Genomic DNA, 9,938 nt, shown 5'->3' with positions numbered 1-9,938 from the left:
ACGGATTTCGTCGAATCAGCTACAGTCCCACATTTCCAGGCCTTGTTTTTCCTGGAATCCAGAACATGTGCTCACTGTCTGGGATTTTTCATTCTGATCATTAAAATGCTTCAGCTTAAGTTATTTGAGGTTTCAGTGCTATGAAATGGAGAGGCCTGGCAGACAGGTAAAATAGTCCTTGGTGCCAGGATGCCTGCTTTCCTGAATAAAATGCAAACCTTCGCTATGAGTTAATCTGCAAATGTAAAAGGTGCTTGGGAGCAGTTCGGGCTTTAATTGCTCGAATCACTCCAAGCATTGTGATGGCAAAGATTTGGTTTTTTTGAGTGGTAGTACTAATAGTTTTACAACTGGACTGTAAAATACATGCTTTTAATTGTAATTGTATTTACACAGCGCTTAGTACCCCTGAGGAGGTGTTAAAGGGACAGTTATGCCAAAAAGAAAAAAGGTATTACTTACGGTCATGTGTTACTAAAATCTACATTTTGGAAGCTCCATTTTATCCTAAAACAATTTTCACAGTTTGTGGCAGTCTATCTTATATTGTGTGTAATGCAAGCATAAACTAATGACTTACCAAAATTTAAATTATGTAGCTGCAGTGCATTCACTAACAGAGGTTTCATAATGTACTACAGTACATTTCCCTATGAGTAACAACTTTTTAAAATATATTTTTCATTTAAGCTACCCATTATTTTATATGTAGCTATCTGATGGTGAAAGACCTAAAGAACTATCAAAATGTTTTGGGGCTAAGTTATGAGAGGCTTGCGCAGTTTTTTTGAAGCTCCAGCTGTACAAGTTTTACCAAGTTATTTTATTTATGATCTCGGAACTCCTTAGAGATCCACATAAACTGAAAGACTAACAACATATAAGAATTTTTATCCAACATAATCTCTACAATCCTAAGCGAGAGCCGAAAGTAAAAATCTCCAAATATAAAACATCATAATGTATTATAACAATAAATAATAATTAAAATATCCTTTATGGCCTTAGTGCTGTAAAACGACGGGTTAAAAACCAAAGTTAACAATTGCTTCCTCCATCTACTGAACCCTAATACAAATTTTAAAAAACACTTTAAGAAGTTAAAAATCCTATGGCAGAACATTTCATTTGATGGGTCATAAATAGAATCAATTAGTGCAGAGGCTGAGAGAATGAATAATTGTAAACAAATTGGTCTCATCCATTTACGCCGATACAATAATAAAGTGGGGCAAATAAATAAGACATGATTACCATCCTGATTTTATTATTACACAAATTACAGATTGGGGAAGAACCATACCATTTAGACAGTACAGGATTTAAGGGGAGCATACCCTGCCTCAATAATAGCCCAAAGTGTTGCACTCTATGGGACAGGTTCCAGGAAATATAGGCCTGTACTTTATTTATCATATAAGGAGTCAATGGCCGGGTGGATACCCCTCTTTGAAATACAAGCTTCCCTATCCCTTGTGAAACTTAATTCCCAAGTGGCCTGTTTCAAAGTTGCCCTTAACTGATATGACTATAGGGTGAAGAGCAGAGACTCATTCAATTGCTGCAAATCAACCTCAGACCTAAAATCCTAAAAATTAAAGACTGTTCTTTTAAACATTCTTAGATTTCTTTCTAAATTAAAAATCTTAACGTACCAGGATCACCCTTTACCAGGCTTACAACCCAGCGCACTATGCCCCCAGACCCTGTTCCCAACTACTTCTTAAACCAAAGTCTAACCTGAGGGCAGCCACAAAACAAGCAGAGTTAACTGAGGCTAGGCTCCTTAAAATTCAGCCTTCTGTTGTAATTAAGAAACCCAATTTCTCTACAGTGAGCAATTCAATACCATACAACAGCAAAGCAGGGATTTGTGCAGGAAACACCTCCAATAAAAGTACAAAATGTCTTTTTCCAGTAGATTTGTAAAGGGAGTCTAAGCTTTTCCCCATAGTAGTAGCTTTACAAATGTTACTTTCTATATGGGCTTTGTCACTTAGGTTGCTACACACAATTTTTCGCCAAAAAGTGTACAATTTTACAAGTTCCAATTTTTGGCCACTCACTGACCATAGGAAATTCCCGTACTGCAACTTTTTCCTTCAGCGCATACACTTGATTTTACTTTTCAATATATTCATCTTTAAATAGTGGGCCTCTGAAAATTCATGAAATGCCTGCAGACGACTATTTAATCCCGTAGGCGTTAGATCCAATATTATTATGTCATCTGCACAAAGTAAAAACCACAGTTCATGGACAGACTGCAGAACAATGTCATACATTAACCCCAGTACAGAGATCTGAGCCTAAACCCATCGTTATTTTGCACTCCACACCACCCCAGTTCAGACATGGCCATATGCAAATCAGTCTGACCCTGTGCCTCATGGGAACAGTCCAGCCTGAACTGCCAAGCCATGCTTTCCCTGGACGGGAAACAAGCTTCCGAGGACCGGTTTCTGGCGTTCCAGCCATCTTCAGCCCGGCTTGCTTGAATCCAGTGGTGTGGAGTGCATGGGACTCACGTCTGAGCATACCCATCAGCACAAAGTAGACACACAATCGGTTTTCCCCCCAATAAAGGGGCAATGTCCTCACTTTGGACCAAAATGTGAGGAAGATCAAAAATATATAGGGAGAAAAGTAGGAGAGCCAATAAACATCTTTGTTTTAGGCCATTTGCAGTGCGGATGGCTTGTGAGAGACCTCCAGCAGTATAAGTGTCTCATTCATATCTATGAGGCAGCACAAAGTCACCCTACATGGCTTTGCATGGCCTCATAGATATGGAATAAGACGAAGCAGCGCAACTCACTGCGTTGCCTTACTCTATGTCAAGTAGGCGTTCCATGGAGATTGCAATGGATGTTCCCACACAACACCTATGGATTTTGATGCTGCCCCAGATTTACAAAACCATGTAAACCTGCATTACCGGCAAAACCTTACTCCTCCCATAGCAGGCGAAATGAAGAGAATTTTTTTTATTTCTCGGCGACATTCTGCAGCACACATAGAAAGAGGAAACCCCCTCTCCGGATGCTTTTTGTGCAGTAAGGTGCACGTTTCTGCGTAAAGAGAATCCTGCCGACATTGGCATTAGACAGCAATTTGTGCACCACACAGGGGGAAAGGACAGAAAAGCACTATAACTCATAAATAAGGTGCATTCCTGCCCTTTCACATTGGCATAGGGCAGCGCAGCAAGAAGACTTGCGGCGCTGCCCTACGCCAATCCTTCATAAATGAGGCCCTTCGTTTTTAAAGAATAGAAAAAGAACTTGCACAGCGAGGGTAAATCCCAAAATAATCCACTGTTAATAGTCTGTGGCGTGCTACCAGAGATAACGCTGTCTGTACCACTCAGCGTAAACTGCAAAAGACTACTACACAGCTTCCTCCACTTGGAGGAAAACTCCCCGGTGCACAGCACGAGATTGACAGGAAAGCCGCTTCATGGCGACGATGCAGCCACACGGATTAAATGACAGGATGGAATTTCTGTGTTACCTTTGAACTTCTTATCTTCTTGTCACTTTATTTATCTGTTCGTACCATTCACATAGTATGTTCATTCACAGTTACCTATGTCCTAGTATGATATTTTGTTCATGATAATGTGGGTTTATTTGTGGGGATTGAGTTTCTGTTGAGTATATTTTTGTTTTAGACCCTTAGCTTGTTTATACTCGCTTTCAGTTTGTTTATTGGTCATGTTGATTTTCTTACACCTTTCCAAGATGGCGCCGTTTTTCACTTCACTTCACAGTCCTATGTTTATGTTTATTACGCACCCCGAGCGCTTTCTAACTCCACTAAGATCCCGATGACCGGAGGCTTCGTGCTCGTTGCAAACAGAGAGAGTCCATGGACTTCATGTAATGTGAGTACCTCTACTGAGGACCATTGTCATCCTCGTTAGTGTTCTGGCGAGTCCACCGCGTGTAGTTTCAATGCCGGCTTATGTTTTTTGCAGGCGGTAACGACTTCTCATTACGGATGTAATCATCCTGTGAGTATCGAAGATAGAGGCGGTATACTTTTGGGACGTTTGGCACACTTGAGCACTTTCTTACACCTTTAGGCACTTGGGTGCAGTCGAGTGTCATCTTATCTTTTTATAATTCAGCACATTTGAGTCCCTAATCAAACACGACCTTTCCCATTAACATACCCTATCGCTATGTTGTTGCTTTGCACTCTCGTGATTTCTTGACACTGGGTTACGTTGTGAACATGAGGATTTGGTTTCTACTTACAGCATGTGTTATGAACTGCACTGCATGGAGGTTACATTGGTGCAATGACAGTTTGGTATATGTGTTATTTAGTGACATTATGTTATTTCCTTTATGTTTGTAGAGTTGTCCCCTGAGGAAGGGCTTGCGATCTGCCCGAAATGCATTGGGAATATTAATGATTGGATTACATTTCACTTGGGATTATGTTTGCGCTATGCATCTTTAAGCATTGATGAACTATTCATGAAAATAATGAATATGGATTACAAATTTGAGGATCTTTTCAAACTCTTGGATTTATCTTTTTGATGAACTGTATATGACCTTTTAGACTTTCCAGTCAATCTCGTGCTGTGCACCGGGGAGTCTTCCTCCAAGTGTGTAGTAGTCTTTTGCAGTTTACGCTGAGTGGCACAGACAGCGTTATCTCTGGTAGCACGCCACAGACCATTAACAGTGGATTATTTTGGGATTTACCCTCGCTGTGCAAGTTCTTTTTCTATTCTTTGTCAGTCCACTATTTTCCGTCCATAGGACTTAGCACGCTACCTGGTTCAAACAATGAATTATGATTTGGTGTCCAACATGACTGAACTCAAAGCCGACACTATCGCCTTCACGGCGGGGGGTGCCGATAAAATCTATGGAATGATCCAGGAGGAAGTAGTCGCAGCAGCTAACACCCGCAGCCCTGAGAGTAACATCAAACAATTGCTCTACTTACTCAAGAAGGAATGTAACCAAAAACTTCATGCTTGCACTCTCGTGCGTTATCACCGAGCCCAGCGGATCCCTAGGGGCCTACGGGTACCCCTCAAACCATTACTATGTAAGAACAATGTGAGGTTTGTTGAGAGATGGTACGCCATCCTCAACAAATGCTCGCTGGATGGGATTCTTCTCATCGTGGAGGAACTTTCTAAGAAGCTTGAAGATTTAGCCCAGGAAATAAAAAGCGTACGCACCGAGCTGGACAATGCCATGGATCCTGCCGATCTGACAAAAATGCTAGAGGATGTGAATGCCCAACTGGAAAAAGCCCGGCTGATTCCCCTGCTAAAAAAAAAGGGGGCAGACGTGAAATGTCTGAAAAATTTCAGACCAATTTCCCAGCTGCCGTTCCTGGCGAAAGTACTGGAGCAACACGTTCTCACCACTCTGTCGGAACACCTGGAAAGTAACATGCTGTTAGAGCCGAATCAGGCAAATTTTCGTGCGAATCACAGCACAGAGCTTGTCATGTTGTCGATTGTAGATGAACTGAGGAACAGAGCAGACAAGAAAACTCTGGGTGCCCTGGTGCTGTTGGACCTCTCCGCTGCATTTGATACTGTGTGTCATGAACAACTATTGTCGCGGATGAGGGAGTTTGGCATTCAGGGCACAGCACTTGCATGGTTCACATCCTTTCTTCAAGGGAGGATGCAGAGAGTGCAACTTGGTGACCTGCTTTCCACCGCAACACCGATCACCTGCGGAGTACCGCAAGGGTCTGCTCTGTCACCCCCTTTTGTTCAATGTATATCTACAGCCTCTGATTCCAATGCTCAACCAAATGGACTGCCAGGTGTATAACTATGCGGACGACACCCAAATCATCATCCAACTGGATGATGGTCAGGATGCCTTTGCTAGATTGCAAAATATTTTGAGAGGCACAGCTAACTGGATGTCTAGGAACTCCCTAAAGATCAATCCGGATAAGACCGATGTGTTGCCAATTACCATCGCTGGCAACCCATGGAATGATCAATTTTGGCCTAGGGAGCTGGGTATGCCCCCGGAAACGGCGGCAGTGGTCAAAAGCCTGGGCATCCAGGTGGACGGTAAACTGTCCATAAAAAAACAAGTTACGGCTGTAGTGGGCACCTGCGTTGGCCTCCTCCGACAACTCAGGAAAGTCTCCTCGTTGTTGTCCTTTTCCACCCTGAGGAGTGCAGTCTCTGCTATGATTTTAGCCAGGCTGGATTATGGCAACTCGTTGTATATAGGACTACCGCAAAGACTTCTAAATAAAATGCAGGTTGTCATGAACGACGCTGCCAGACTCATCTTTAAAAAGCCGAGGAACACGCATGCATCCCCCCTCTAGCGTGAACTACATTGGCTGCCAGTCAAGCAGAGGCTAATGTTTAAGGTGCTATGTATTGTCCATAAAGCCCTTTATGGTAGGGCACCAAGCTACATGAAATCACGCCTGACTCTCTACAGGCCGGGGAGGTCGGTCAGATCTGCAGAAGCTACCCTCCTTGTTCAGCCACGTTGTAGACTGGCTACTGTGGGAGGTCGTGCTTTCTCACACACACTCCCAGCTCTCTGGAATAAATTGCCACTGGAACTGCGGAAAGAAACTAAGTTGCTGCCTTTCCGAAAGAAATTAAAAACGGTGCTCTTCCAGCAAGCGTGGAGCTGCCTTTAACCTGTAACCAGCGGTATCCTTCTGAATCGCTTAGAGCCTGACAAAGCGCTTAGAGACCCCTGGGTTATAATGCGCTATATAAATCAAATAAATAAATAAATAAATAAAAACACACCCGTGAGACACAGGAACGCAAGTTCTGAAAGTATAAAAGGGACACCATAGATTACAAGCTCGGCGAGGTGTACACTTGGGCAGAAGTGTACGCCCGCCGATGCCCCTATCGCCCTTATAATCCGTATTCGGAAAATGAAACTTCCTCATCCGATGGTGACACTAGAACACAGAAAGCGACTAGACCGTCTGCCCAGGCAGAACAACAGCAACCGAGTACCTCCAATACTGCGGTCCATTTTTTAGAGCAGGGCCAGAATCAACACATCGACCCAGGCGGGGAAAAACCCGCAGAGGCAGAAAAAGAACAACCCAAAGCCAAAAAGGGCAATCGTCGAAAATAATTTGGCAGGATAACTTGGTGATCAACATTTCAGCAACTCAATTGACCGATGAAGAAACACATATTCTACAGAAAGGTCAGTCCTTCGTACCTACCACTAGAACTAACACTTTGGAACTAGAGGTCAGCACCTTCAAGCTCGCTCGGAACATCCGGCTACGGCATTATTTTCAAAATATAGTAACAACACCTATGCAAGAGGAAGATACGCTACGAGGACTTCGTCCCCAAAGTACCTTCATGGCTCCCGTGAGTCATAAAATCATTGACATGTTTGAAAACTTAGTCAAAAGAGACATTGCCATACTACCTTTTCAATCGAGGATCAAACAGGATAATTTGACTAAAAAAGAGAAGAAAATCTAGCAAACAATTACTAGTAATCCATCCATTGTGTGTCAAAATGCTGACAAGGGGGGCGCCCTTGTGATTATGGATGCTGCTTATTATGAAGGACAAGTGCAGGCCCATACTTCGGACCCTAATACCTATGCACCTCTACTCACTGATCCCACCAATGAGTTTGCTTCTATCCTCATCAGAATCATCAGTCAGGCCTTTGATAATGGAACTATCAATGACAGAGCTACACGCTATCTCACACCTAACAATCCGAGACCTCCTGTGTTATATATGTTGCCTAAAGTGCACAAGCACCCTACAAGACCACCATTGAGACCTATTGTCACCGACAAAAGGAAGCATTCACGAAACAACTGGTAAATTTTTGGACAGATATGTTCAGCCTTTTGTTTTGAACACTAGCTCACATGTCAGAGACACCACCGACTTTTTGATTAAACTGAAACAAGTGTCAGAACTGTTGGAGGACCGAGAGTTGGTATTGTGCACAGTGGACGTGTGTTCACTGTACACCTCGATACCTCATGACCTTGGGATAACAGCTGTTGAAAATGAACTATCCAACTCGGACCTAGATGCTGTCTTGCAGGTATTACTCATGGAACTGATGGTATTTACCTTATATCACAGCTATTTTACAGTGTCTGACAAATGGTTTCATCAGCTATGCGGAACCGCCATGGGAAATTGTGCGGCGCCGTCGTACGCTAATATCTTTATGAAATCATTCGAAGAATCACACATACTAAATCAACCAGCTTGGCAAGACTGTGGGAAACTCTATTTGAGATTCATCGATGATATCTTCATTCTATGGGCAGGAACAGAGAATGCTTTGATTGATTTCTTGAAAACATGGAATGAAATCAATGATCGAGTACAGTTTACATGGAGCCTTGACAGACAATGCATTCACTTCCTAGATGTAAAGTTTGAACGACATGCAGGAAAGGTGCCTGTCATCACCACCCCCTTTTCTAAATCGGTTTTGGCCACTATAGGTGTGGCAGAGTATACTCAGACATGAGTCCCTTTCTCACTGCTCCATCAGGATTCAAGCAAGCCGGGCCGAAGAAGGCTGAAATGCCAGAAACCGGTCCCCGGTAGCTTGTCTCCTTTCTGGTGAAGAATTGGCTTGGTAGTTTAGTCTGCCCTGTTCCCATGATGCACTGGGCCAGGGACAGACTGATTTGCATATAGCCAGGTTCTGAGCTGGGATGGGGCAGTGAGATAAATAACGGTGATGGATCAAGCCCTGATCTTTGGACTGGGTAAGAGTGGTCTGTTTAACTCAGACACTCTGTTCATCACCACCCCCTTTTCTAAATCGGTTTTGGCCACTATAGGTGTGGCAGGGTATACTCAGACATGAGTCCCTTTCTCACTGCTCCATCAGGATTCAAGCAAGCCGGGCCGAAGAAGGCTGAAATGCCAGAAACCGGTCCCCGGTAGCTTGTCTCCTTTCTGGTGAAGAATTGGCTTGGCAGTTTAGTCTGCCCTGTTCCCATGATGCACTGGGCCAGGGACAGACTGATTTGCATATAGCCAGGTTCTGAGCTGGGATGGGGCAGTGAGATAAATAACGGTGATGGATCAAGCCCTGATCTTTGGACTGGGTAAGAGTGGTCTGTTTAACTCAGACACTCTGTTCCTCACCACCCCCTTTTCTAAATCGGTTTTGGCCACTATAGGTGTGGCAGGGTATACTCAGACATGAGTCCCTTTCTCACTGCTCCATCAGGATTCAAGCAAGCCGGGCCGAAGAAGGCTGAAATGCCAGAAACCGGTCCCCGGTAGCTTGTCTCCTTTCTGGTGAAGAATTGGCTTGGTAGTTTAGTCTGCCCTGTTCCCATGATGCACTGGGCCAGGGACAGACTGATTTGCATATAGCCAGGTTCTGAGCTGGGATGGGGCAGTGAGATAAATAATGGTGATGGATCAAGCCCTGATCTTTGGACTGGGTAAGAGTGGTCTGTTTAACTCAGACACTCTGTTCATCACCACCCCCTTTTCTAAATCTGTAATCAAAAAGGGTCCACCTCAAAGAGGGTTAGTGTGTATCCTGTTGACTTTGGAATACACACACTTGATTAAAATACCCCTCACACACCAAAAGGGCCCTTGGTGTCATGCTTCATCATCGGGGTCTTCCCGCCCGGCTGCCGGTCGGGGCAGTGCTGCGACAAGCGACTACGCTGGAGCACCTTTTTAAATTGTGGGTGCTATGTGAGTGAATGGAGTGAGTGTCAGTGGGGTCAGGGGTGATAAAGAAGTGATGTTAAAAAATACCTGGCCTAGTGATACAAAAACTATTTAATAAACACTGGCTGGTATTATTTAAAAAAGTGGTGTCGGAAAGGGTAAGCGGGTTTATGGGCTTACTTTCCTGTGTGGGTCGACATGTTTCGGGGCGACATGCCCCTTCGTCAGGACCGGGGTAAGAGATCCCCCTGTC

Source organism: Lissotriton vulgaris, unplaced genomic scaffold, assembly GCF_964263255.1.
Source record: "Lissotriton vulgaris unplaced genomic scaffold, aLisVul1.2 SCAFFOLD_1548, whole genome shotgun sequence".
Classification (NCBI taxonomy): domain Eukaryota; kingdom Metazoa; phylum Chordata; class Amphibia; order Caudata; family Salamandridae; genus Lissotriton; species Lissotriton vulgaris.
Note: the sequence above shows the minus strand (reverse complement) of the source record.